The sequence below is a fragment of the Chinchilla lanigera genome, unplaced genomic scaffold (genome assembly GCF_000276665.1).
Source record: "Chinchilla lanigera isolate Chin_1 unplaced genomic scaffold, ChiLan1.0 scaffold00276, whole genome shotgun sequence".
Lineage (NCBI taxonomy): Eukaryota > Metazoa > Chordata > Mammalia > Rodentia > Chinchillidae > Chinchilla > Chinchilla lanigera.
Window position 1 is genome coordinate 1 of NW_004955677.1, and position 12,180 is coordinate 12,180.

The window sequence follows — 12,180 nt, forward strand, 5'->3', positions numbered from 1 at the left end:
GCAAAGGCTTTCTTGCTGTCAGAGGATGTTCCATCCTGAGCAGGGCCAAGTCCTCCCTCACAGTCCCGGGGATAGGGCAAGAGAGACTCCATTTTCTTATAGTAACTCCAGTTTAGAAGTCACTCAAGCTTTGGATGAACTCACTACTCCCTTCCCTCCATTCTGGTGAAGAAAAGGGGAACAGAGCAACAACAACAACAACAACAACAAATACTGATTCAAAGTGTAGGTAAACTAAAATTTTACTGTACTAACAAGCCCCTGGGAGATGCAAAACTTGAGACCATAATGTGCCATTTTTGGAGTGTTTGTCAAGGAGATAACGTGGTTGACATGGAAGGTCAAAAAGATGTTCAACCTTAAATCCAAGCCCGACCGCAGCTGACATCTTGGTTTCTGACTCTTGCTCGAGGGGGTGTCGGTTGTGTGCTTCAGGAGGACATTGCCTGTTCCCACGTTTTTTTCTTCTCATGAGTACTTACCTCACCGAATCTCCCCTTAACACCGGGGGTGGTAAGACATTCAGATGCTTCCAAGGGACAATGAAAACAGATTGTCAGGAGTATAAAGAGAAGAGCACTAGCACTTACTGACAGTGATAACAACCTCCCTAACAAAGGGGAATTGCCTCAGACATACCGAGGAGTGAGAGCAGGAAAAGAATTAGACGTTGAAGAATGCCATTGCAACCAGCTATCTAAAATAAGACAACAATCCATTGCATAACTCTCAAAGCAGTCAAGAGAGGAATACAGGACAGTTCAGCAAGCAGTGGAGAAGGAAGTCTAAATGCCACATGGAGAAAACAGGAATGGTCTGCTTCAGATGCATCTCCAGCTATAATTCTGTTTTTTTTTTCTGCTGATTTCCTTGATGGCCCAGTTAATTTCTGTGTAACTTAGCCAGCCATGATAATGTAATTTAGATCTCCATGAACATAAGTTTGGCCTCTGGGTGATACACAGATGGAAAAAGTAAAGAAAGTCTTCAGGCTGGGCCTGCCCACATCCCTCCCTACCTCCACATCCTATCCATCACCCCACCACTTGTCTTTATTGCCACACCCAGTTCCTTTGCTCTCTGCCTCTCCCCCTTGAATAGCTGCCAAATGCGTTGCTTTATATTGCCTTGTAATATCCAGTTCTGAGCAGAGACACCTGAGCTGGTGTGAAAGTCCGTGGTGGTCACACAGTTGAATTATGGATGGATTCCCAGAAAAATTCACTGCCGGTGAGTTTGGAGCTGTCCAAGTGTGAGCCAGCTGCACAGCCAGGGGAAGCAGCTGTGGGTCTCTGAGGAGAGACTGGGTGGCAGGGGCTGGTGGTAGGGGAAGCCAAGAGACCCAGAGGAGGGTGGAGATGCCAGAGGAGCTCATCCTGATGCTCATCCTGCTTCATGGCACCTCATCCACTCGGTCTTGTGCTGGATTAGAGGTGCTAATCAGTGCTATTCAGGCATCTGACACTGGCTTACTCACCTCCCACTGGGCGCCTGTGCTATTGTCTTAGTTACTTTTCTCCTTGCTGGGACAAAATATCTGACACCAACAGGTTAAGGGAAGGAAGGTTTATTGAGCTCACAGTTTGTAGAGGTTTCAGTCCATGATTGGCTGGCTCTAAGGCAGGGAGGCTTGGCAGAGAGGCATCACAGAGGGAAACAGATCCTAGTGCCCACGAGGTAGCAAAACAACAAAGGACCTTAAGTGTTGCAACATGTGGGAGTGGGGCTTGTGCTACTCTTCTCCTGGGACCAGCTGTCCATGTCTGTACCCCAACCTCTACCGATATTTTGTCTGAACTTCCACTGTGTGTTGTCCTGTGATCCCTCCCAGGCACGCAGAGCAGTGCACATCGCTGCCGTTTCTCAATCGGAACACCAGCCCCTGCTTACTTTTTATAACTGTGACCAAAACCCAACAGGGTGCTCCTGCTTTCCCTGTTTTTGCGATAGGCCACAGTCAAATCCACGGTCATCCACACTGACTGTTACGATAAACGGCAGGGTCGGGTCAGGACTCGTAGGGCTGGCACCTATGCAACTGCCCCTTTGAGTCCTGAAAAGCAGCCTGTGCTGTCAGCTGTGTCATTCCCTTCTGGCTCATCTATAATTGCACTGGAAATTATTTTTGTCTTATCTGACCAAAAAACACCCAGGAATTTGACAGACAAGCCAGTTCCCTGGACCCTGTCTTCATTCATGGCCCACCCCAGGCCAGCACAGCTTCCTTCAGACTGTGCATGGCAGCTTTCAAATCTGTAAGGCAATGAGAGGTCAACATGATATCATCAAAGAATGAACCAGTGACACAAAGTGTGGCTTGGCCCAGGTGGCCAGGTCTGGAGCATGAGGCCATGACACAATTAGAGCTGTGCAAATAGCCTGGTTTCAAATCTGGAGCATCCACTGCTTGCCCTCCTGATGAAGGCAAATTGGTGCTGACCGCCAGCGTCAGGGTTAGTTTTATAGTCGTTGGTCAGGACCTGTTTGTCTTCTGTGTGGGCCACAGTGAAGGGCTTGTGCAGGGTGTATGACCCCTGCTTTTTCCAATTTCCATGCAGTCTGTCCCCTTTCTTCACAACCTCCAGGTAGTTGTTAGTGGTGCATGGTGTGGATGTCCTAGAACTGCAGCTTTACCCACAAGAATTTGCAAGCGGAATTTGCCCTGCATGGTGCTGAGCAGAGACCAATCAGTTTGTCCACCCCGGTATATATTTAGGTACAGGGGAAACATCAACATCAGAAGGGCACCGAGCCTTGGACAGCCTGGAGCTCCTGCTGCCTGAGCCCAGAGACTGGCTCAGCTCTGGCAACACTGAGAGCAATGTCAGCTCTCCCAGTTTTTCTGTCTAATATATTAGTAGATCTGTGGCTTGTTCAGTGTCACCAGAGGTCCTCTCTGTTTAATCAAGCAGTGCTCAGCCCCCATCCTCAGCATCTCACCTAGGTCTGCATGCCCAAGGAGGCGCCCAGGTTGAGTGTCACCGTTTTGCACCTGCTTTCAGGCTGCAACTAAAACCCGGGCTCACGTAGGCTCCCCACACCTGTTGCCAGTGATTTCTGCCCTGGTACCACACCATGAACGCCCATTTCCCCAGCGGGACTGACCCTTTCTCTTATGTGTGCTAAGCGGGCAGCCAACAGGTTTGTCCATATCTGGCACAGTCTGACATTTTGTGGTCCCATAGCCGGTCCAAGGAGGTTTACCTCCCGCTAGGACTTGGGCCACCCACCTTTTGTTTTGCTTGTTTCACCAGTGCGTGTGACTCCTTGGCTGTATAAGAACGGGTAGAGGTGGGCAGTCCTTTCAGCCCACCTCCCCAGCTAAGTGCTCTTCTATGGACATGATTTGGCGAATAGCAGGCATGCAGCCATGCCAGGGGACTCTCCCAGAAATGGGAACTTACACTTAGCGGGGAGGCAGTATTTCCCACGCTCCACAACCTGGCTCTGGCAGCCACCACCTGCTGTTTCAGGTTCTCCTCAGTGCGTTGCACTGGGATGGGGATTCCTAGCATCACCAGTGTGTTCAGTCACCATTCCGGTCCTCATTCCTACAGGTGGGCCAATTGTACAGTGGATTCTCAGGTTCTAAAAGTGCTGGCCAGGTGTGGGCAGGAGGGTGGGGGGGCACCCCAGTGCCTGTGGCCACCTGGCTCCCACCCCTTGTGTTTCTGTGCACCCTTGCCTGCCTCCTGCTGGTTGCCTTGGGACTTCTCCCAGTGTCACCACCTCGGAGGAGCAGGGGTGTCAATGCCCGGTGATGGGCTTGGGACCCTGCTTGGAGCCGGTCTTGGCTCTGGAATTTTCTTGGGCCTCCGTTTCTAGGGCTTCTCAGATTTTTTCCCATGCTGGGCCCTCAAGTCCCTCTCTTCAAGGTTGGTCTTCCCAACTGCTCTGACAGTGACTACAGATGACCAAGGTGAGAGTGAGGAGGCGTGTTGGGCCCTCTGCTCCAGGGTTCTCCTTCACCGTCAAGTGTGGAAGGGGACACTCACTTTCTCCTGATGACCCTGTTTGTCCTGCCGACTGTGCCAACTGTCAGGGGGCTGAAGGGTGAAATTTGTGCGTGAGGTTCCCAGAGAAAGTAGGCCGATGCAGACATCAGCAACACAGCAGTAGCAGGCAGCTGAGCAGAGCAAGAGCTGCCTGCGTCCTTATTGGTTAACTCTTACACAGGTGGTTCTTCCTGTACAGTGTAGTAACCCGTGCACGGGGGTTTACCTGTGCTAAGTCTGGAAGGGTGCCTACCTGCCCTGAGCTCTGTGAACTGTGGAGCAGTGCTCCCCCGTGTGTGTGCTCAAAACATCCCCACACTGAATTTCCTAGTCTATTTTCCACAGATTCTGAACCGGAACTCACGTAAACATCATCTGAGGAAAATTAGAGATTGTGTTTCCCATGCCAGGGTCAGTAGTAGTGAAATCTGGGGCTCATCCTCTGACTTACAGAATTCAAGAGGGTCCTTTGCAAATCTGAGTGACATGTTACATGTATTGATATATATAACAATTTTGTGGAAGGAACTTTTCATGTTAAAATGGACCCTTGAGTGTGAGCTAGTGATATGGCCTTTATCTATCACCCCAGAATGCTTTAGTGTCCAGCCAAAGTTCCTTCCGTGACAGTGAAGGCCTCCTGCTTTGGGAACAGTAAGTTTTCTCTTGGTGTTTGAACCAATGAACCAAGTAAAGATGCCCTGGCTTCATAGGAAAGACCATGCCTACCCTTTGGCATGGTTTCTGACTCAGCATACTGTTCAAGTCCCTGACAATTGGTACAGAATTTCCTGCTGCAGTGGTGGCTCTCTGGGGTCACTGGCTGACCTGTCCCATCCTCTCAACAGCTCCCTTACAATGCCTCCATCCCAGGTGGGCTGTACCCATCCAAGGTCATCACTGTGTTAGGCACTGTCAAGGATGGTGCTCACAGGTAAGACAGGACCTCCAGGGATCTCAGGGAGGAGAGGGCCACCCCTGGCTAAAGGGAGGTGGGGAGTGAGTGGGAGGGGAGGACCGGAGCTCAGAGGATGGAGAAGGTCCACGTGATGTGCCCACCCCAGCTTCATCATTGAGCTGTGCACTGAGAGTGACATCGCCTTCCAAATGAAGCCTGATTTTGATGGAAAGGCAGTGATCTGCAACACTCGGATCCAGGGCAACTGGGGGTCAGCGGAGCGAATCCCACCCATAAATATGCTTTTCAGATGAGGAAAGAGCTTCAAGGTAAGATGTTACAGCCTGGATTTTCAGAAGCTCACTGGGTGCAAGGATAGAAGGGGTGAGGAGGTGTGGGGTACCTTGAAAGGGGTAGGGGCTGATGCCTGTGATAAGAGAGCTGGGCCCCAAGGGAGAGAGAATGTGCCACACACTATTAATATTTAAGATTACTGTCTCCCATGTGGCAAATGTTAGCACTGAATTTTTATAGATGAGCAAACAAAATCCAGGATAAATTGCTTGCCAGCAATCACATGGCCCATTTCTGCCAATCATACCCAGGAATGAGGTGCCAGTCACTTATTTGCTTGTTCACCCAGCAGTCATTTAGCAGTTCTTTGACTGGGCCTGTGTGGTGCAGAAAGTTCCCCATGCCTAGGGATGCAGCCAGGAAGCAAAGAGCAGGTCCTCCCCCATGGGGCTGGGTATAGGTAGGGAGGAGCCAGGAGACCAAGGCCTGAGCCGATCACCACAGATAAGGAGCAGGGCTGAGCAGAAGGCACACAGGGCCCGGGCTGGAGAGACCCCCATTTCAGGCCTGATGTGCAGAGGAGGGGGGGGCCTGTCCACAACTGCACTGCAAGGTGCAGAGTAGGGGGAGAGGGGTGGACTGTGGCTGCAGTCTGATCACCAAGAGCAGGCCTTCTCCACCCTGACTACACTTGGATCCTCCACAGAGCTTAAAAAAAGTCAAAGCCAGCTGCAGAGGCGCATGCACCTGTGATAGCATCACATGGGACAGGAGGGTCCCAGCAAGTCTGACTTGCTGGGCAACTTAGTGACTTAGGCCCCAAGTCAAAGTAATAAATAAAAAGAGGGTAGCACAGTGTGAAGGCCCCAGATTCATTCCTTAGTGTCACAGAAAAAGACAGAAAAGAGGAAGGAAGGAAGGAGAAGGGCAGGGCAGGGCGAGGCAGGGTGAGGCTAGGTGAGGGGAGGCAAGGCTAGGAAAGGAGAGAAGGCAAGGCAAGGCAAGGAAAGGAAAAGAAAGGAAGGGCCAAGAAAAAAGAAAGGAAGGCAGGTCTATGATGTCTGTCCTTCCCCCAGCCTTAGAGACTGTCAGCCCAGGCACCCACTTAGGCAGAGATTATGTCCTGGACAACTGCACTCTGCAGTCTGGGTTGGAAATGACTGGTGTAGAGCTGTGTGGGCTGGGAAGGGAGCTTGGATTTACTGCAGTGAGAAGCCACTGGGGAACAACAGCGGGGAACACTAAGGTTGATTCATAGGTGGCTGTGTCACCTTGGGGAAGGGCCCTTCAGCCAGGGTCAGTCACTGGGTCTTTGCAGCTCCGTTTCCTCATCTACAAATGAGGCTAAGAATCCCGGGGTCTCAGAGAGCTGTGGGAATGAGCCGCGGTAGTCTCTGTGCATGCTAGCACAGTGCCCTGCACGCGAGTGTGATGGAAGAGTGAGCACTGCCCTTCGTACCCTGACGGCCCGCTGGAGAAAGTCTTGGGCGGTAAAGGATGGGTCAGGAGGGCCTGCTGCCTCTACAGAGTCCAGGTGTGGACATGGGGGACACAGATCCCTGAGCCAGTACCGCTGCCCCATGTTGGCCTGATGATGCATTTGTTCCCCTGGGAGGGTCCGGTGGGGCAGGAAAGGCTTGCCAGAGGGGGCTGGGTCCTGAGTGCCTGGCAGTGACACAGGGCAGAGATGCAGGCTGGGAGCTGCGCATGCTGAGGTCCAGGGAGGAGCGCACAAGGTGTTTAGGGAGGAGCAGGTGTTTCAGTAGGGGCGGGGGCGGGGCTATTTGGGGGAGAGGAGGAGGAAGGAAGGAGGGGCCCGGAGCCTGCAGGAGGGCTGAGGACTTTCTGCATGGAGTGTAAATGGCAAGGCCTCTCCGCCCAGGTGCAGATCCTATGCGAAACCCAGGGCTACAAGGTGATGGTGGACGGCCAACTCCTGCTGCAGTATGCCCACCACCTGACGCGCCTGTCGGCCATTGGTCAGGTGAAAGTGGATGGTGATCTTGAGCTTACTTCGGTGAAAGTCTAAGTGGGCTCCCTGGCCCAGTGTACCTCTGTGTGTGTCTCTTCCCGCTTGTCTTCCATGAGCTACACCAGCCTCCGGAGCCCTGACCTCTGAGCAGAGGCTGCCGCTCACTGTAACAGCAGGCAAACCTCCAGCTCCATTTCTCCTCGTCCTGTGGGGTCCTGAGCCTGCTGAGCCCCAGCGGAGGCCTACATTGCATGTGGCCCTCAATCACCCTCCCATCCTCTGTGCAACCCCACTTGGGTTCCAAACCACAGCTGTGCACTGCAGTAAGGAGGAGACCTGCAGGGCCTTCCCACTCTTGTGACCTTAACCTCTGTCCATGGCTTTGCACCCTGCTGCCCCCCAACCCCTCTGGGAAGGCTGCTCTGGTGCCATCCCGTGGGCTTGTACCAACTGACCAGAACTTTCTCAGCGAGGGCTCTCCCTTCCCTGGCATCCTTAAAATAAAGAAAACCCTGCACTGTTGGCACACAACTGACTGTTTCATTAGTGTGTCTGGAGACATTTTGAGTTTTCTAGAACTGGGGGTCCCTGCTCTGTGGAGTGGGAAAAGCAGCACTCGTTCTCTTTGGGCAGGGAGGTCCCAACGTCCACGCCCACTCCCAGAGGGTCCCTCGAGAAGCCATGAGGGCGCTGAGGAAGACAGCTGGGCTCAGGCTGTGGGAGGAAGTGTCCCTGACATAGGCATCTTGATATATCCCCATGTCACTGAGGGGAGAAGGCTGAGATAGAATCTGTGGGGCCATGGCAGAGCCAGGAAGCCAATGACCTTGTGCCAAGTGTGAGGGGAGGCAGATGGGGACCTGGCATGAGGGATGGTGTGCAGGAGCTAAGTGCCTCGGGACCAGAGGTCTGCGGGCCACCGGGTGGTGCATAAGGGAGCCCAGCTGTGCGCCCACGTGAGTCCATGAAGAACTTGCTCCCTCAGGGGTGGTGCTCCGGCATCAGTGTCAGCAGGGAACTGGTCAGCAATGCAGCATCTCAGGCCCTCCGCAGACCTCCTACATGGGGATCTGCATTTCAGCTGCATCTAAGGGGTCTCCTGTGTTTCTGGGAGCGGCACTCAGTCCTGGTCTACGTGGCTGGATTCATGGCCACGCTGTTCAGACTCCAGGCTCCTGGTCAGGGCACTGACTTTTTCTGGGTGACCAGAGGTCTGCGTGGCCCTCCTGCCCCCACATCTGGGTCGCTGCTGCTTGAAGTGGAAGGAGAGGCAGCAGGGAGAAGCATGTCGGAGCCTGTGAGCCTTGGCCAGCAGCGCCCTGGCCTCCACCTGAGTCCCTCCCTCCCCTCACTCAGTGCAAGTTGCTTCCTGTGGAGGCTCAGCTCCTGCTCTCCACTGCCTCCTTGCCCCGGTCCTGTCCACCTTCTTTGGGTGAGCACAGAACTCAGCAGCATGCTACTGCAAGGAGGAATCCAGCCGGTGGCTGGGCAGTTCCTTCGTGGGGCCATTTGTTCAGGGGGTGACACAATCCTGACCACCGCATGCCTTGTGGCTGCTATCCCTGCAATAGAGCCGCAGCCACAACACACACACACCCAGGCACACACACACACACACACACACACACACACACACACACACAATATAGTTAAAATGAAATGCATTTTACATAAGCCTTTTCATCCAGGAAACCTACAGGGGAGGCTCAATAGGCTCTTGGGAGCAGAAGGGCGTTTTCCTACAGAAGCATAAATACTGTACACAGGCCACGGAAATATGCAGTGACACCATATCGCCCCCTCGTGGCCACGCAAACTGTTGCAAGCAGACGAAGTTCGCCAGTTCCTCTCCGGCTTAGCGCTGCAGATTCATCTCCAAAGAACCTGGGGTAAGGGTGGGGTCTTCCGGGCAGAGGTAACTCTGACCAGCCCAACATTCTACTTGGTGTTAGTGCTCGTAAAATATGAGTGAAAAAATTTATGATTGTGACCATTTTCAGCTCCTGCTCACAGATCAGGCACATGGCAAGATGCTTATTTTCAACACTTTTATGTAGCATAGAAGTGGAAGTCTTAAGCAGAACAATGAAGAAATAAGGCAACTCTTTTGGACCATGGGCAGATGGTTTGATCTATGTATATTTCATTTTAGTAGGAGACCTCTATGACCGCTAGGTGGCAGTGATGAGAGAGCTCCTCTGAGAGTGTATCAGAAAAATTCAGGTACACGGAAAAGGCAGCAGGAAAGAGCTGGATACGCGTAGACAAACAGGAGACACTCACCGGATTCAAGCCCAGTGACCAGGCGCAGAGCGGAAAACTCGACGGTGCCCAGATCACGGCATCCCCACGCCCGGGTCCAGCATACACACCATCTTTGGAGAGGATCCCGCACCCCGAGGGAGGGAGCCTGCACCTCGGTGGCGGCCAGGCCATGGAAAAGGCTCCACATTTCTACTTCCCACCGGGAAGAGGACCACGCGGAGAGAAATACTCGCAGGGGAGGGCATTAGAAAAACGGAAAGCTGGCGACCAGCGCTTGAAGGACAAGGACGGCCTCTGGGGAAGCTGAGGCAGGCAAGGGCCCTGGTTAGGCATCAGGACCTGAGCGCAGAGAAGACCATGGCCTGGGGCTTGGCCAGCGGGCAGCGGCTATGACAGCTGAGACCCTAGGGAGAGAGGAGCCCAGCTGGACCTGGTCTCCCGCAAACAGGGGCTATGCTGTGCTCACGGGCATCCTGCTCGCTACCGCCACCCGCCTTCCGTGCCCACGAGGGACCCCTCCAGCCTGCCAGGGAGAGGACAGGGCAGGGCCTGAGTCTTCACCGCGCTCCCTGGTCGGAAGGTGACACTCGGCGGGAGAGAAAGGAGAAGGACCTCAGTGAGAGATGGGGAGTGGCCTCTGGGCCGCGGCCCGCGGAGCAGGAGTGCAGAATCAGCTGCGGGTTTTGCGGATTTTGCGGGGAGAGGAATTTGGTGGGAATCAGGAACCTTGGTGCTAAACCCAAGCTACCTCACCCTCCCCTCCTTGAATTCACTGAGGGGGTTGAGTCTGAGGGCAAAAGCCTAGAGGGGACCACGAGGGGGGGTGGGGTGGGGGGAGTGAGGCTTGCAGTGAGGAGGGGCTTCTGGGGACCAATCCAGGTCAGCAGACCTCCAGGCTCAGAAGGGCAGAGGGGCAATCAGAGGGGCAGCAGCTCGGGGATCTGCAAAGCCAGACACTGAATTGGGAAGGTGAGGAGAAGAGGGCGCTGAGACTGCAGCGCTGTGGGAGAAGGGCGGGGTAGCAGCAGAGCCAAGCCCGGGGTCCACCTTACACAGGTGTGACAGGTGTGAGTGGGGGAGGGCTCACTAGCGGGCTGCAGTATAAACAGGCTGTGGTCACGCTTTCATGCTGTGTGTTTGCAGCTGCATGTGCTGTGATGGATGTTTGGATTTTTGTTTCTGTGTTTTTCCCCCTCTCTTTTGTCTCTCTTGCTCTCTTTATTATCCATTTATCTCCCTTCTCTTCTCATATATATATTGTGCAAAGGTTTCATATGTATGAATGTGCAAAGGACACTAGAAATTGACCAGCATAACTGTGGGCATGGCAGGTCGACCCCCACGAGAACTGTGTACAGAGGATCCAAAGATTAGCAGACAGCTCACTAACAGGTTCTGACCTTCTCACAGCCCCCCTCAGCCTCCAGTTACGCTGCCTCCTTCTGCTCCCTTCTCCTGCTCTGCACACGTTCCATCAGCCCCTCCACACCGGCCCCTCACTGCAGCTCCACAAATGATTCCAATCTGACCCCATCTGCTTTCATCCACGGATACTTCTTCCTTCCCTTCTCCTTGACTTACTCCGTTCTTTCCCTCTCCCTCCTTCCTCCCTCCTGTCACATCCCAGCCACCTGCTGGCGGCCCTGCACAGTCCAGTCTGCAAGGGCACTGACGAACGGGTGGCAGTGTTAGGACAGTGTCAGCGCGCGTGACTGACTTGTGGCTGGATCTGGCGATGCGGAGATAACCAGCAGGGAGTCTCTCCTGGCTGTGCAGCAACCAGATCTAAGGATCACTGAGCAGAGCAGAAGGGAGTAACACAAAACAGCCAGAGCAAAGATGCTGACTGAGCCGATCTCCAAACTAGCAATGAAGTCTTTCATTCTAACTGATTCTCAACCCTCAGCTCCAAAGGAGGGGGCAGAAGAAAGAAAGGGAACAAAAGAAAAAAATGAGAATAAAAGGCAACAAAATGCTGCTAAAAACTCCAAACTTCCCCAAAGCTGCTCCAATGGACATCAACCAGAAGGAGAGCAAAAGACAAAAGGCTGAATTAAAAGAAGAAACGAACAAAAAACAGGTCAGTAAGGTGTTAGATGACCTCAGTGATGATATAGCTAAATCGAAAATGGACTTCACAAACAATGATCAGCGATCTTAAAGCAGGTACAAATAAAGCCCTTCCTGAGCCAATCAAAACTATTCAAGGAGCCGGGGATGTAGCTCAGCTGCACAAGCGCCTGCCTGGCAAGTGCAAGGTCCTGGGTTTGATTCCCAGCACCAAAACCAAAACCAAAACAAAACAAAAAAAACCTATTCAAGGCATGAATGACCAGTTTATCAGAATTAGAGTCTGTGAAAAGGTACCAAACAAATCCAGGAGATATAAAATTCTATTCAAAATATGGACAACAAAAATGTCCAGTGTGGTGCATTGACAGCTGGTGGTCAACTTGTAACTCTCAAGGGTAAGTGGGTAAGCGTGGTGCTGGGTGTGGGAGGCCCACCTGGGGACTGTTGACAGCAGCATAAGAGGCAGACCTGGAGAAGCAGAAGAAGGCTTTTGGGAACTGAGAAAGGCTGTTGGGAGCTGGTAGAAGCTGTTGGGAGTGTGTTGGAAGTGGAGAAAAGCTGTAAGGAGCTGTTGATTATGTTGAAGGAGCTCATCATGCTGGCTTTCCTGATGAACTTGGCTGTTTTCATCCTCTGAGGAGCTGGGACCTTGTTGGCACTGAGAATGGCTTTGGTTCACTTTG

The 12,180-nt window shown here is 52.9% G+C and overlaps 1 long non-coding RNA gene across 1 annotated transcript; it reads left to right on the forward strand.

Moving 5' to 3' along the window:
* Positions 1–4,842: 4,842 nt before the first annotated feature.
* LOC106147663 lies at positions 4,843–7,664 on the forward strand. The gene is made up of 3 exons (XR_001232592.1): positions 4,843–4,929; positions 5,060–5,222; positions 7,070–7,664. It is a non-coding gene; the product is annotated as an uncharacterized LOC106147663 (long non-coding RNA).
* Positions 7,665–12,180: the final 4,516 nt, after the last annotated feature.